Genomic DNA, 15186 nt, shown 5'->3' on the forward strand with positions numbered 1-15186 from the left:
TGCTTTGGTACCATGAGGTGCAAGCATAGTCGTAGTACCCCTGAATGAGTGCTCCTGCCAGAGTCTTCAGGGTATTCTTGTTTACCAGAGAGGAGATCCGGTACAAGAATCGAGTTCGTTGGTTGACTTTTTTTATTACATTGGATGCCATTTTGTCACAGGAGAGATTAGCCTCTAGGATGGAACCCAGGTAGGTAATTTCATCTTTCCTTGTGACAATATTGTCACCCACTGTAACTGAGAAGCCGTCGGTCTTGCTGAGTTTGTTATTTGAACCGAAGAGAATGGACTCTGTTTTGCCCATGTGTAATGATAGTTTGTTATCAGCGAGCCATATGCAGATTCTGCCTAGTTCCGAGCTGAGGGTTTTTTCAACCTGTAACTTGTTCTTGTCAGAGACCAGCAGGGCTGAGTCGTCCGCAAACAGGAACAAGTTGCAGTCACAAGCTGACGACATGTCATTTGCATAAATTAGGAACAGTAGCGGTCCTAGTATGCTTCCTTGTGGAACACCACAGCTCACTGTGAGGGGGGGGGATAGGGTACCGTTTACCTCCACCATCTGTTCCTTCCCCTCAAGGTAGGATTGCATCCAGCTCACTGATAGACTATCAAAACCAATTGCTTTTAGCTTGTCAATCAGAATGGAGTGATTGACCGTGTCAAAGGCCTTTTGTAGGTCCAGCATGACCATGCCGCAGTATTTGCCTGTATTTGCCTGAATACAGTTTCTCTCCTGTGAAATACAAATGTTCAACAAAACCATCAACATTGACTCAGCTAGACCGCTTTCTTATATTATATTGAAAAATGTTCACTCCATAGATTAATCTAGATTCATTTCTTTTAACGCTTTAAATAATTTTTATTAATCTCCAGAGTTAACGCATTAATTTTGACAGCCCTAATATTTTTATATATATATATATCTTATATTTATATATAGTGGTATAATGCATGTATACCTTGATCTGACTAAACTGAATCATATATATATTCTGAAAAGAAATATGTACATCACTTCATTGTACAATACAGGGCTGTGGTTTTACAAGCAGTTTTATAAAAGTTGACCAGGCAAACCTAAAATATCACAAAACAGCTGTGACCTCTGAGAGTTGTCAGAATCAGTCAGCATTAGTGCACACACATATACATCATAATAGAGGAGGGATTTATTACATGTCATTAATAAATAATATAGTTATCTCTAAATTGTCACAACAGATTCAATAATTTAGGCTGAAGATATCCTTGCCTTCATCAGTGTGTACTATTATACAAGTAAACCAGACCGTTTCAATCAATTCATGTTCTGTGAAATTCTCCAAATTTCAAATATTAAGGGAGTCCTATTAAACCAAAGAATATGCAATGAATAATGAACGCTCCATGAATAGTCGATTACAATTTCTATTTAAATCTTGATTGAGATGAAATCTTGAATTGATTAAAAGCAATAGTCTCCAATCCTGAAGTAACAGGAAACTGAGAACTAACAAAGGAACCAAGATGTTTTTTCAGACAGCCACATGGGCTATAAATCACAAATTGTCGACACTCATTCACTCATGGACGTTTAGTCGCGGACAAGTTGAATACTTTCAAATTGATGACACGTAAGTAGCTGTTACAGTATATGCCGTGCGGTGGGACTGGATGGTTTCTTGCTTGCGTGTTATCTTTAAGGCATTTCTCCTTGTATCTGCTTTCGTTCATAAACTTTAACCCTAACCTTTAAGACTAGATCTTAAGGCTTGTAAACCCCTCTGTGTCCCTGCTCTCCTCCAACATCACTCATACTCCTTTAACGGCACGCTGATGGTTTTAATGCGCTCCATGCAACCCCGCGGTGCAATGTCACGGATCATTTCAGCCACTGACCTTTTTGTCAACAGAGACACACACGACACTAAACTGCTTCTTTTACAGCCATCACTGGTGTGTCGTTAACCAACCCTACTACTACAGCCATCACTGGTGCACCGTTAACTAACCCTACTACTACAGCCATCACTGGTGCACCGTTAACTAACCCTACTACTACAGCCATCACTGGTGCACCGTTAACTAACCCTACTACTACAGCCATCACTGGTGTGTCGTTAACCAACCCTACTACTACAGCCATCACTGGTGCACCGCACGGTTAACCAACCCTACAACTACATTTACATTTTTACATTTACATTTAGTCATTTAGCTGACGCTTTTATCCAAAGCGACTTACAAGTTCTGTACGACAAGTCATCAGGAAGGGTACAACTCTATCAGCTGAGTAACAATGTTCATCAAAGTGTTGCATGTTACAGTGTAGGTTAGTTTATTAGGACAAGTGCATGACAGTAAGGTTAGTTAGGGTTAGGTCTTTTTATTTTTTTAGATAATGGTTGAAGAAGTGCGTCTTTAGTCGACGGCGAAAGATTGGACGGGTTTCGGCTTGAAGCGGATTCGTGCAGCAATGGGGAGCCAGTGCAGGTCCCTAAGAAGTGCTGTGACATGGGCCGACTTCGGTAGGCTTGAGATCAGGCGGGCCGCTGCGTTCTGAATGAGTTGAAGAGGCTTGAAGAGGCTTGGTGGCAGTGGCCGGGAGGCCAGCGAGCAGTGCGTTGCAGTAGTCGAGGTGGGAGATTACTGTTGATTGGACGAGGAGTTGGGTGGCTTCTTTTGTCAGGAAGGGGCGGATCCTACAGCCATCACTGGTGCACGGTTAACCAACCCTACTACTACAGCCATCACTGGTGCACGGTTAACCAACCCTACTACTACAGCCATCACTGGTGCACGGTTAACCAACCATACTACTACAGCCATCACTGGTGCACAGTTCTATATCATACTAGCTTCCGCTCAGCGTCATCTGCACTAATCTCACTTCGTGCATATGCACTGAATAAAAACTCACAATGTACAACATACCAACATTCGTCTGGCCACACCCCTATCCGCTACCTTCATAAGCAGGTGTGTGGCCCCACACTCGCCTCCTTCTTCACTTTCACCACATGAAAGTGCCTGTATACCAATCACTTGACAAGGGTATTAAGCTGAAGAAAGTTGAGTTACGTGTTTAAATTTTTTCTTGCTTTTTTCTTTCTCTCATACTTTTTACAAAGAAAAAAGCTAAGTCATAATGTTTACCTCGGAGGGTCGCGCTAGCAACGTTACCCTTCACCAGCGGTTCTTCATTTCCTCCTCTGCCGTACGTCTTGGAGCGGGGTTGACGCCACTGTCGTGGACGGCATCCGTGCCCGGTAGGCGTCCGGTAGGTAGTTTGCCTCTCCAAGGAGCTGGTGCACCAGCGCTGTCTCCTGTGAGATGGCCTGGTTCCTGCTCTGGTTCCTTTACCGCCGGAGAGTCGTCCGCTGTTGGGCGGCCGGCTCCTCTGGTGGCGGAGGATTTGAGACGCAAACTTTTTGCGTCTGCTCGCTCCCGTCGTAAGATGGTGGCTTGTAGACGCGAACGGCCTGGTTTTGGGGAGTTGCTGGAGCCGGATGAGGATGCGTCTGCTTCTCCGTGGCCGATGGAAACTGAGGACTACATGGTAGGGGCAGACGGGTTCTTGTTTGATGACCCGGTGGAGACATGTCCGCCTCCCGTCCAGGTTACACTGGCGGGGGGTGATAGGTCTCCTTGGGGTCCTTCATACGCTGATGTTGGGTTAGAACCTCCAACTCAGCGGCGGGATGCCCTGCTATCAGCCACATCGGAATGTGGCTCTGCGACCAGTAGTCTGCCGCATGTGAGGGACACGAGCTCGGTGGGGGAAAGTGTGCAGGGGGAACTGCGTGCTTTGTTCCCCGAGCTCATGGCGGCGGCGGCAGTCGCAAACGGCGTGCCGCTGCCGCAGCCACTGCCTGTTCCTGTCCCTGATGATCTCATAGGTCATCTATGGCAACGTCGTCCTGTGCAACGTGATCAGCTCGCCCAGGCGGCAGGAGCCATCCTGCATCTGATCCAGCTGCAGGCCGTCGCCGCTGGGAAAGTACGTGCCCTGGCCACTCTAGCCCAGTGCCACCTTTGGCTGGAGCAGGCACGTGTGCCGGAGAGGAAGAGGGCTCCACTTCTGACGGCACCCCTCTCTGATGCTGGGCTCTTCGGGTCGGCGTTGCAGCTGATGACCTCAACCTGCAGGGAAATGCAGGAGGAGCGTTCCGTGCTCCAGCCTCATTTCCCCCAGCCCAATGTCGCCGGTGGAGTCAGACGGAAGGCTCGTCGTCGAGGTTCTGCCGCCGAAGCCGCCGCTGCTACCACCACCACTGCTGGCCCTTCAGCGAAGAAGGCCAGGAGGAGAGAGGGCGCCTCGGCCACTGCAGCCGGCCCATCCACGCTCGGAGGTGACGGTAGGGATCGTCGAGACCAGCCTCCAGTCCTTTACCGTCCCTCCGGGGCTCCCCGGGGTGGCAAACCCTGAGCGGCTCGTGGCAGGCGTCGCTAGTGACTTTTTCCCTCTGTTGGTCCCCCATGTTCCCTTCCCGGCCCACCATATGATTTTTGTTAAATAAAAGGTCCCTCCTGGGAGGGACTGTATTTGTTACAAACTGTGTGTTTATTCACTACATATGATGGGGATACGATGTGTGAACCTTTCGCTAGTGTGGGTTTGATAGGAGGGCTAGACTTATAGTCTTGTTGGTCGATACATTTCATGTTATAGAGCTTAAGCAAGGCCTGCAGCTTACACTCGGTTGAAAAAGGTTTTTTCTGCCTCGACCTGAAGATTAGGTCTTCACATAAAGGTAGAGGTTAGTTGTGTGCTCTGTTGCTTAAACAGTGATATTGAGCCGCAACACTGTTGTGTTGGTCTGCAGTAATGCTTGTGTGTGTAAAGGTACCACGGTCTTTCAGGCCGCTCTCTCTCTCTATCAAATCTTCTGTGTCTTGCAACATAAACACGGGTGTCGGGTTCACACATACTTTGGCCTTGTTATAAACCCTGTTCACAGACTTGTCTGTGGCTAGCATGCATTGAGTTAGCTTTGCGCTGTTCATTAGCATACTGGCTACTTAAGGTATCATATGGCTGTTTGTTGTTGTCGTATTCGAGGGTTGGGCTAGTCAAGTCAAGTCAAGAGTTTTATTTGTCACGGCATACAAGTATACAATGAAATACGGGTGGTCTTGCCCGCAACGATGTGCAATACAGTAGTACAACATATAATAGAATCCAATCAAAACAACATTGTGCAATAGACAGGTAATATAGTGGGACATCTCGGTATCTGTACATAGTTATTTACAGAGCATGTAGGACATGTTAGGTCCTTTGGTAGTGCAATACACTGTTACTGTTGCTATACTATTTTTAAAGTGACCTTTCCTTTGTGGCCCTAAGTGTGGGCGTGTGCAGCATGAGTGTGTGCCTGCTCATGTTAAAGTGGCTGCTAGTGTGCGAGCGTGCACAGCGTGCGTGTCGTGTGTGTGCTCATGTGTGCTTGTGTGTGGAGAGTTCAGTGTTCTGTGGCACTCAGTGTTCATTGTTCAAGGCTCTGATGGCCTGGGGGAAGAAGCTGAGCCGAAGCCTCTCTGTCCTAGTAGCTGGGGTTCGCAGGCGTCTGCCTGACCTCAGCAGCTGGAACAGGCTGTTATTGGGGTGGTGAGGGTCTTTCATTATTCTGCAGGCTCTGGATTTGCACCTCTTGTTGTATAGAACCTGCAGGGGAGGTAGTGCAATACCCGTGGTACGCTCGGCTGAGCGCACCACTCTCTGTAGGGCCTTCTTGTCCTGTGCCGTGCTGTTTCCATACCAGGCAGTGATGTTTCCAGTCAAGATGATCTCTACAGCTCCGGAGTAGAAGGACTGGAGTATCTTCCCCGATACTCTGAACTTCCTTAACTGTCTCAGGTGGTAGAGGCGCTGCTTCGCCTTTTTTACGACTGTGTCTATGTGTGTTGACCATGTCAGATCCTCTGAGATGTGGACCCCCAGGTACTTAAAGCTGCTCACCCTGTCCACGGTAGCCCCGTTTATCATCAGTGGTGTGTGTGTCTCCTGCTGTCCTCTCCTATAATCCACGATCAGCTCCTTGGTTTTACCAATTTTCAGGAGCAGGCTGTTGTCCTGGCACCAGCGTTCCAGTACCTCCACCTCCTCCCGGTAGGCCTTCTCGTCATTGTCCGAGATCAGCCCCACCACCACGTGTCGTCTGCAAACTTCACTATGGAGTTGGAGCTGAACTTGGCCACACAATCGTGTGTGTAGAGTGAGTACAGCAGGGGGCTCAGAACACAGCCCTGGGGGGACCCGATGCTCAGGGTGATGGTGTTGGAGGTCTGACCCCCCACCCTGACCGCCTGGGGTCTTTCACTCAGAAAGTCCAGTACCCAGGCGCTCAGGGCGGAGCTTAGACCCAGCTCGATCAGCTTGTCCACCAGTCTGGTGGGGACTATGGTGTTGAACGCTGAGCTGTAGTCAATGAACAACAGTCTCACATAGCCCCCCTTCTGGCGGTCAAGGTGAGAGAGGGTGCTGTGCAGTACCTGGGAGACCGCGTCGTCAGTGGACCTGTTTGTCCTGTATGCAAACTGCATAGGGTCCATATCACTGGGGAGGGAGGCACAAATGTGATCCTTGACCAGCCTCTCGAAACATTTCATGACCACAGAGGTGAGTGCCACCGGTCTGTAGTCATTGAGACATGTTGGGGAGGGTTTCTTCGGTACAGGGATGATGGTAGACATCTTGAAGCAGGCAGGGACCACTGACTCCGCCAGGGATTGATTAAATATGGCGGTGAACACAGGGGCTAGCTGGTTGGCACAGGACTTAAGTATGCGTCCTGTTATACCATCTGGGCCAGCCGCTTTCCTGGTGTTCACCTGCATAAATGCTCTTCTCACACTGTGTTCCGACAACGAGAGAGCGTCCCCGCCCCCCCGCGGTTGCCCCCCCCCCCCTCCACAACAGCCGGCGCGCCAGTGACGTCACTAGCCGCTGAGCCAGCGGCGCCACCGTCTACACACCAAACCGAGCGTAGAAAGAGTTGAGTTTGTCCGCGAGAGAGGCGTCGTCGCTCCCCATTGAGGGGGCGCTGACTTTGTAGTCAGTTATTGTCCTCAGTCCCCGCCATAAGCCTCTTGTGTCGTTTTGTGCCATTTGTGTCTCCAGTTTATCAGCATATGTCCGTTTTGCAAGTTTAACAGCCTTGCGCAGAGTATAGACTGAAGCCTTGTACTCCTCCATGTTTCCTGACTCTCTGCCCAGGTTGTAAGCAGTGGTGCGAGAGTTCAGGGCTGCTCTGATAGTACTGTCCACCCACGGTTTCTGGTTTGGGAAAACCTGCACCTTTTTCGTGGGGACAATACTATCAGCTATAGTTGTTATGAAGCTCACCACGGTGTCCGCGAGCTCGCTGACGTCACTGGCGCTTCCTTGGAACATATTCCAATCCGTGTCTGCGAGCGCGTCCTGAAGCGTGGCCTCTGATTCGTCGTCCATTTTTTTGTCTCACGTGACACGACGGCGTCACGTGATCTTTGTTTGTAAGCGGGGAATAATAAGATGGAGTCGTGATCGCTTGAGCTTGTAGACCCCGTCAATGGCGGAGCTGGTACAGCCTTGTAGCCGGCTCTGAACGGGGTGTAACAGTGGTCGAGTGTGTTTCCCCCTCTTGTGGAGCAGGCGATGTGCTGAAAAAAGGACGGCATCACTTTTTTCAGATTCGCCTGGTTGAAATCACCAGCTACGATCGTCGCCGCGTCAGGATGTTTGATTTGGTGCTTGTTGAGGTGCTCGTGTAGTTCCACCAGCGCTTTGCCAGTGTTCGCTTGTGGAGTGATATATACGGCGGTCATGATGACCGCGGTGAACTCACGGGGGAGGTGGAACGGACGGCACAGAATTGAAAGATGTTCCATGTCTGGGGAGCATGAGCTTGAGAGAACATGCACCTCTTTGGGGTTCACCCAGACATTGTTCGTGATGAGACAGACCCCGCCGCCGACGCTCTTACCGGAGGCTGCCGTGCGGTCCGCTCGTAGGACGGTGAAGGAGTCCGAGGGAGAGACGCTGTGGTCCGGAGTCGCTGGCTTGAGCCATGTTTCTGTGAAACACATGATGTTAACGTCTCTCATCTCCCGTTGGAAGCGGACCCTCGCCCTCAGGTCATTCATCCTCCCCTCCAACGAACGTGCATTCACCAGAAAGATGGATGGAATTGCTGGGCGGTAAGCAGATCTTCTTAACCTCAGCTAGCGAGGGGGTACCGGATAAACCCCTCCTTCCCTCTTCTGATTGGTCGTTTTTTTTTTTACCCTCTCTTTCATTCGGTCCGGCCAAGCTGTTAGGCAGCTTGGCACGGGCGCGGGGGGGGGAGGGTTTCCCTGACTCTGCACCTATCACAGGCAGTTGAGTCATGGGATTCCCCCTGTCATAGAATACATCACTGGGCACGTTTCTATTGGACGACGGCTTCCGTGAGTTTTTTCAGACCCATGTATGGTTCTGTTATTGTCAAGTTGTCGGGGCAGATTGATTGATTGATTGAAAACTTTATTAACAGATTGCAGAATGGGTACAGTACAGTACAGCTCAATACATACAATTGTTAAGAGGATGCAGACCAGAGAAAGACTTTCGTCTTGTTTACATCAGGGTCCCCCATTTTCAATTCATCGTAACATATATGACATACATGACATACAGATAGACAGTACTGCTACATCTATACATTTATGACATACCAGATTTGCAATTACAGTACTGTTTGTGATACAAAAAGAGTCCAGAAAAAAAGAGTATATACATTTGACGTAGAAACTGTACATTGGATTGGGTTGGTGGGGGTGGGGGGGGACTGTACATTGGAGCAGAGCGTAGGAACTTGGTGTTCTGCTACGCTCGATATATGTGTAACTTGAGTCTGTTGGTCACATGGCTCAATGTTACCGTGACTTTTCAATTCATGGCTCACATGGGAAGTCTCTCTGAGGATTCTCGTCTCCTCCCTGTGGTGAGGGTGGCGGGATGTAAAAGTGAAAAAAAATTACCCTCAGCCGCGTCACGTGGGATTCATGTCAGTCTGTGTTTTCTTTCTTTTTTAATAAGAAGAGGAAAGAACATGAAGCACGACGGCTCCTTGTCGTTCTCCCAGGCGACTTGGAGGAACAATGTCTGGTGTCTTGTTAGACTATCCATTGATGTGTTTGGGTCTCGACGCGTACATAGTGCTGGCTCGGGGTGTTTCTGATAAGAATCACGCATGAGGCTGGTACGCCTTGGTTGCTCGTTATTAAAATGGCGTTTTTATAGGGCAACTGGGATGGAGGTTTTCTCTTCCGAGCGCCTGTTACTAGGTCTCAACGAATTCTCTTTCATATATGGGGGATGTTAACGGAATAGATCAAAACATAGGTAGAGGGGTCTCACGCCCTTGGGGTGGGCCACTGAGCGTGGTACGAATGGGACCGTCTGGGTGGCGCCCTCTTTAATGTTTTAGATCGACACGCGTACCTACCCCCTCTCTTCTAGTGGGGATGTCGGCGTGATTAGGGCACGGGACTGGTTCTGGTCACGCTGGTCCACGTCGGTTAACCCAGATCTGCTGTTCTGTTACCCTGAGGGACTTGTGCTTTTTTCAGGGGGAAAAATGCCGGGTCGGCCCGGGTGTCACAGTGTTGGGCGTTATGGAGACCCTTTGTTGGGTACATGTTGTACCCTGTGCTATCATGAAGGGGCTGGTTCTCCATTCTTTTCGCCCCTCTCTTACGCATGGCGAAGAGGGGGCTGTTGGGGTGGACCTCCTCTGGCATCCCTGTGTGCTTCCCGGTCCGCCGGGCCCGGTCCGAAGTTGTGTTTCGTCGACCCGTAGGCCTGGGATAACCCCGTTTTGAAAACTGAAACACTTGTACTGCGGTATAGCCAGTGTATACCCGCAGGTGTGTTTTGGAGTTTTTTCTTGAGGGGTTATAGGAACAACCACCGCATGTGGTACCAAGAGGGTGGTTGATTCCCTGGTGTGTTGGAGCGGAGTCAACTCCCGGGTTACCCGGTTGAGTGTGACCCTGCCCTGAGTCTGCCAATCGTGTCAGCCTTCTCTGCCTCGGCCCCTCTGGGTCGGGTTTTTTTGGTGGAGGCTTTGTCATGGTGCGCAACAATGCCAGCATACACCCCTTCCGCCGGGGTGCTGTTTTCAGTTGACCCCTTTGGCACCTGTCTCGTCCGCAGTGCTCCAGGCTTGGGTCAAATGCCTGCTGCCTGGATTGAGGGATCGACCTCTTCTGGAGGTCGTCTCCCCGGTGCGCTGCCTGCTCCCGCTGTAGTGTAGCCTCTTGAGTGCTTCGAGTTACAGCCATGCTGACAGCCTGAGTATGCCAGGGTCAGTGTGCCAGGCGGCGTGCTAGTGGGGGGAAGGGCCCGCTCTTGGATGGGCCCTGTCCGAATACGCTGGCGATGTGGGGGGCGGTGTCACTAGGTGAGGTCTTGATGCTGTGGCGTTGTTGACCTCTCCGGGCCCCCTTTTTCCGGGGGATCCAGTCCTTTCAGTGGGTCTGGGTCTTCCTTCGCGCTCCGCTGCTACGGCCTTGCCACGCGGTTGAGTTTGCTCTTGACCCCGTGATTTTGGGGGCGGTAACAAGGTTTGTTCCTTCCGTTCGTTCCCTGGTGGCATGCGGGTTGTGCGTGTGCGTAGTCGTGGGGTCAAGCCACGGTCTGCTCACCCTGTGCGTTGAGTTGCTCGAGTTCCTCTTCGCACGGTCAGATCCGTCTCCCTCCCGTCCTCCAATAGGGAGGGTATCCTCCATTAGGGAGGGTCGGGGGGCTCGGTCCTCCCCGGTTCTGATGGTTGTGGGGGGCCTCAGTGGGGTACATTTGTTGAGCTTCAAGCTCCCGCTCAGCTCCCGTTGTGCAGATGGCGCTGAGCGGAAGCTAGTATGATATAGAACGATAGGTTATGAATATAACCGTAGTTCTATGAATACTAGTGACGCTCAGCGTCTGGACGCCACTGCGGCCTTTGATCTTGCCTTGTGGTGAAATATTGGGAAGGAGGCAAGTGTGGGGCCATACGAAGGTAGCGGATAGGGGTGTGGCCATACGAATGTTGGTATGTAAAGGTACATTGTGAGTTTTTATTCAGTGCATATGCACAAAGTGAGATTAGTGCAGATGATGCTGAGCGTCACTAGTATTCATAGAACTACGGTTATATTCATAACATATCGTTAACCAACCCTACTACTACAGCCATCACTGGTGCACAGTTAACCAACCCTACTACTAGAGCCATCACTGGTGCACGGTTAACCAACCCTACTACTACAGCCATCACTGGTGCACAGTTAACCAACCCTACTACTACAGCCATCACTGGTGCACAGTTAACCAACCCTACTACTACTACAGCCATCACTAGTGCACGGTTAACCAACCCTACTACTACAGCCATCACTGGTGCACAGTTAACCAACCCTACTACTACAGCCATCACTGGTGCACAGTTAACCAACCCTACTACTACAGCCATCACTGGTGCATCGTTAAACCAACCCTACTACTACAGCCATCACTGGTGCACAGTTAACCAACCCTACTACTACAGCCATCACTGGTGCACGGTTAACCAACCCTACTACTACAGCCATCACTGGTGCATCGTTAAACCAACCCTACTACTACAGCCATCACTGGTGCACAGTTAAACCAACCCATGCCACACACTGCTCTTAAGAAGGGCAGATTTGCTGGTGAGCACATTCAGCGTGAGGTCGAATTAAACACTAGTACAGAGGTGGAGGTGACACCTGTTTCTTCTCCCGCTCTGAGATGGGGTTATCATGGATGACTCATCCCTCTGGAATTTGCGAGAGGAGGAAGTGGGAGAGAAGTCACAGGGGAGGGGTGGGGAAAAAGTCAGCCGTAAATCAAGATGGGAGACAAAGGAAGCCAACCGAGGAAGCCCCCCCCCCCCCCCCCCTCCAGATCTCCCCTTCCACTTGTCAGGACATCTGGAAGGGCTTTTTTTTACTACTACCAGGATGTTGTTTAGTATCTTACCGACCACACAAGGCTTAACAAAAACCTATAGTAAACAATCTCCCACTTGAGTTCCACATTCAAGTCTATGCTGATGATATTACGTCATATTTTCCATTTTAATGTTTACACATTACATTACAGACGCAGGGCAAGTTGAGCATTTGTTTTGATTCCTTTCCTCGAACGTCCCGTTGATGCGTATTGTGTGTCTCAATGGGATATTTCACTTTAGTAGAACTTAGTAAAAAGTCTGCAGTCTTACCTCTATGTAAAATCATCTAAATTAACTAGTGACCACTGTCATCCGCTGTCAACACCACCATTCATCCCAGGTGTCGGGTTCCTTAATTATTTACATTAATTTTGATTTTGAGGACCTAGTCTAAATAAATATACCGTACTGTGCCGAATATAAAACAAGGGGCGTTGTCTTTTTTTCGGGGTCTAGACTTTTAAATGTCATTACTCATTATACAATCACAAGAACAGATCGCGCCAAGCAAATGTTCCCCAAGCGAGCCACCATATTTCTCTCTGTATCTCTCTTTTACTTAAGTAGAATTTGAATGGAGGACTTTTACCAGAGTACTTGTTTATCTGATTATTTCTACTTTTACTTAAAGTAAAGGAACTGTGTACTTCTTCCACCGTTGACCGAGACACGGCAACCGCGCGCGGCACCGCTAGCTCTGAATAGGAAGAGTGGCTTGCGGCACCGCTAGCTCTGAGCAGGAAGAGTGGCTCGCGGCACCGCTAGCTCTGAGCAGGAAGAGTGGCGCACGGCACCGCTAGCTTGTCCTAATAAATTAACCTACACTGTAGCACTCAACACTTTGATGAACATTGTTACTCACCGGCACCGCTAGCTCTGAGCAGGATGACGCGGCACCGCTAGCTCTGAGCAGGAAGAGTGGCTTGCGGCACCGCTAGCTCTGAGCAGGAAGAGTGGCTCGCGGCACCGCTAGCTCTGAGCAGGAAGAGTGGCTTGCGGCACCGCTAGCTCTGAGCAGGAAGAGTGGCTCGCGGCACCGCTAGCTCTGAGCAGGAAGAGTGGCTCGCGGCACCGCTAGCTCTGAGCAGGAAGAGTGGCTCGCGGCACCGCTAGCTCTGAGCAGGAAGAGTGGCTCGCGGCACCGCTAGCTCTGAGCAGGAAGAGTGGACTTGCCAGGAGGCTGTAAATCCTCCAGGCATTGACTCCCAACAGGATTCCCCCACCAGCTTCCCTCTGTCAAACGCCCCGTGAAATGCCTCTAACACACCTTGCTCTCCACTGCTGAGCCCCACTTAGCTGTGACCCCCCCGCCCCCTTCCCCTCCTGGATTTCATGCCTCCGTGGCGGGACACTGGAAGCTCTCTGATGCTGCTGGCAACGTCCCAAGTCGGCATTCCGAGAGATGAGCGGCTTGTCTCTCCGCGGCAATACGCGAGGAACCTTATACCCTCCATCTGAGTGGAATACAGACCGATGGGATCCAAATGGCGGATAACTACACTACTGTCCCCTACTTCCGACAACTCTCCATCATTTTAGAACTAGGCAATCTAGTTGGAAGTATCCTCTTCGCTCTCTCAAACTGCACAGCATCAAGCTACAGAAGCCCATTGGACACCAAACAACCCCACAAACGTCTAACAGAACAATAGAAGATTTTGTCAAAAGCAAACATAACAGAAACATGACATTATATATATTTTTTTCATCTACTTTTTCTCCCATTTTCAATTTTTCTCCCATCCCAATTTCGTATCGTCCAATTCTACCCTCCCCTGTCTTGAACTCTGTTAGGCCATGCCTCCCACAAGCTGGCTGCAATGTGGACGAAGCCTTACATCACGTGTCCCTTCCGGTACACGAGGAGGCAGCCGTCGCATCTTTTCACCTGCACAGCGCGATCTCTCAGCGGCGAGGGTCTGCGTGGGAGGGACGCGTCTCTACAATTCGTAGCCGCATTTCTGCAGACCCCTCTCTGATTGGTTGAACTCCATTTTTGCAGACCCCTCCCATTTCTGCAGACCCCTCTCTGATTGGTTGAGCGAAGCCCCTCTCTGATTGGCCCCCCGCATGAGCCGAGACAAGCTCCTCTAGCCAGGAGTCGAAACTCCGTTAACTCCAGAGAGAGAGGCTGAACGCAATTTATACGCATGGAAGTATTGATTACGCCATAACGAATAATTAAAAAAATATACCGTTAACTGGAATATGTTGTGTGTGCCTTTACACATGTTGGATAGGATTATGTAATTGGTTTGTATAGCGTCGCGTATAACGTTATTTCGCGTGATTTCACGGTTTATTCACATTTCACAACACAGCCAGCGGTCAACTTGTTTACACTCCCCACTTACTGTACAATGTAACATTTAGATTAACCCAGTTGTCTATCTGTATGTCATATGTTACGATGAATTGAAAATGGGGGACCCTGATGTAAACAAGACGAAAGTCTTTCTCTGGGGTCTGCATTCCCTTAACAATTGTATGTATTGAGCTGTACTGTGTACTGTACCCATTCTGCAATCTGTTAATAAAGTTTTCAATCAATTCAATCAATCAATAACTAGACAGTTACAATATAACATTTAGATTAATTAACCCAGTTAATGCCTTAAGAGAGAGAGGCTGGTGGTCAAGTCAAGTCAAGAGTTATTTGTCACAAGTTGTTTATTAGCCTAGACATTTTATAACATATATGTTATCATGAATTGAACATGGGGGACCCTGATGTAAACAAGACGATGAATTGAAAATGTCTAGGCCTACCACAAGTTCAAAATCTGGTATGTCATAAATGTCTAGATGTAGCAGTACTGTCCATCTGTCTACCTGTATGTCATATATGTTATCATGAATTGAACATGGGGGACCCTGATGTAAACAAGACGATGAATTGAAAATGTCTAGGCCTACCACAAGTTCAAAATCTGGTATGTCATAAATGTCTAGATGTAGCAGTACTGTCCATCTGTCTACCTGTATGTCATATATGTTATCATGAATTGAACATGGGGGACCCTGATGTAAACAAGACGATGAATTGAAAATGTCTAGGCCTACCACAAGTTCAAAATCTGGTATGTCATAAATGTCTAGATGTAGCAGTACTGTCCATCTGTCTACCTGTATGTCATATATGTTATCATGAATTGAACATGGGGGACCCTGATGTAAACAAGACGATGAATTGAAAATGTCTAGGCCTACCACAAGTTCA

Source organism: Notolepis coatsorum, assembly GCF_963971535.1.
Source record: "Notolepis coatsorum genome assembly, chromosome: 4".
In the NCBI taxonomy this organism is placed as follows: Eukaryota; Metazoa; Chordata; class Actinopteri; order Aulopiformes; family Paralepididae; genus Notolepis; species Notolepis coatsorum.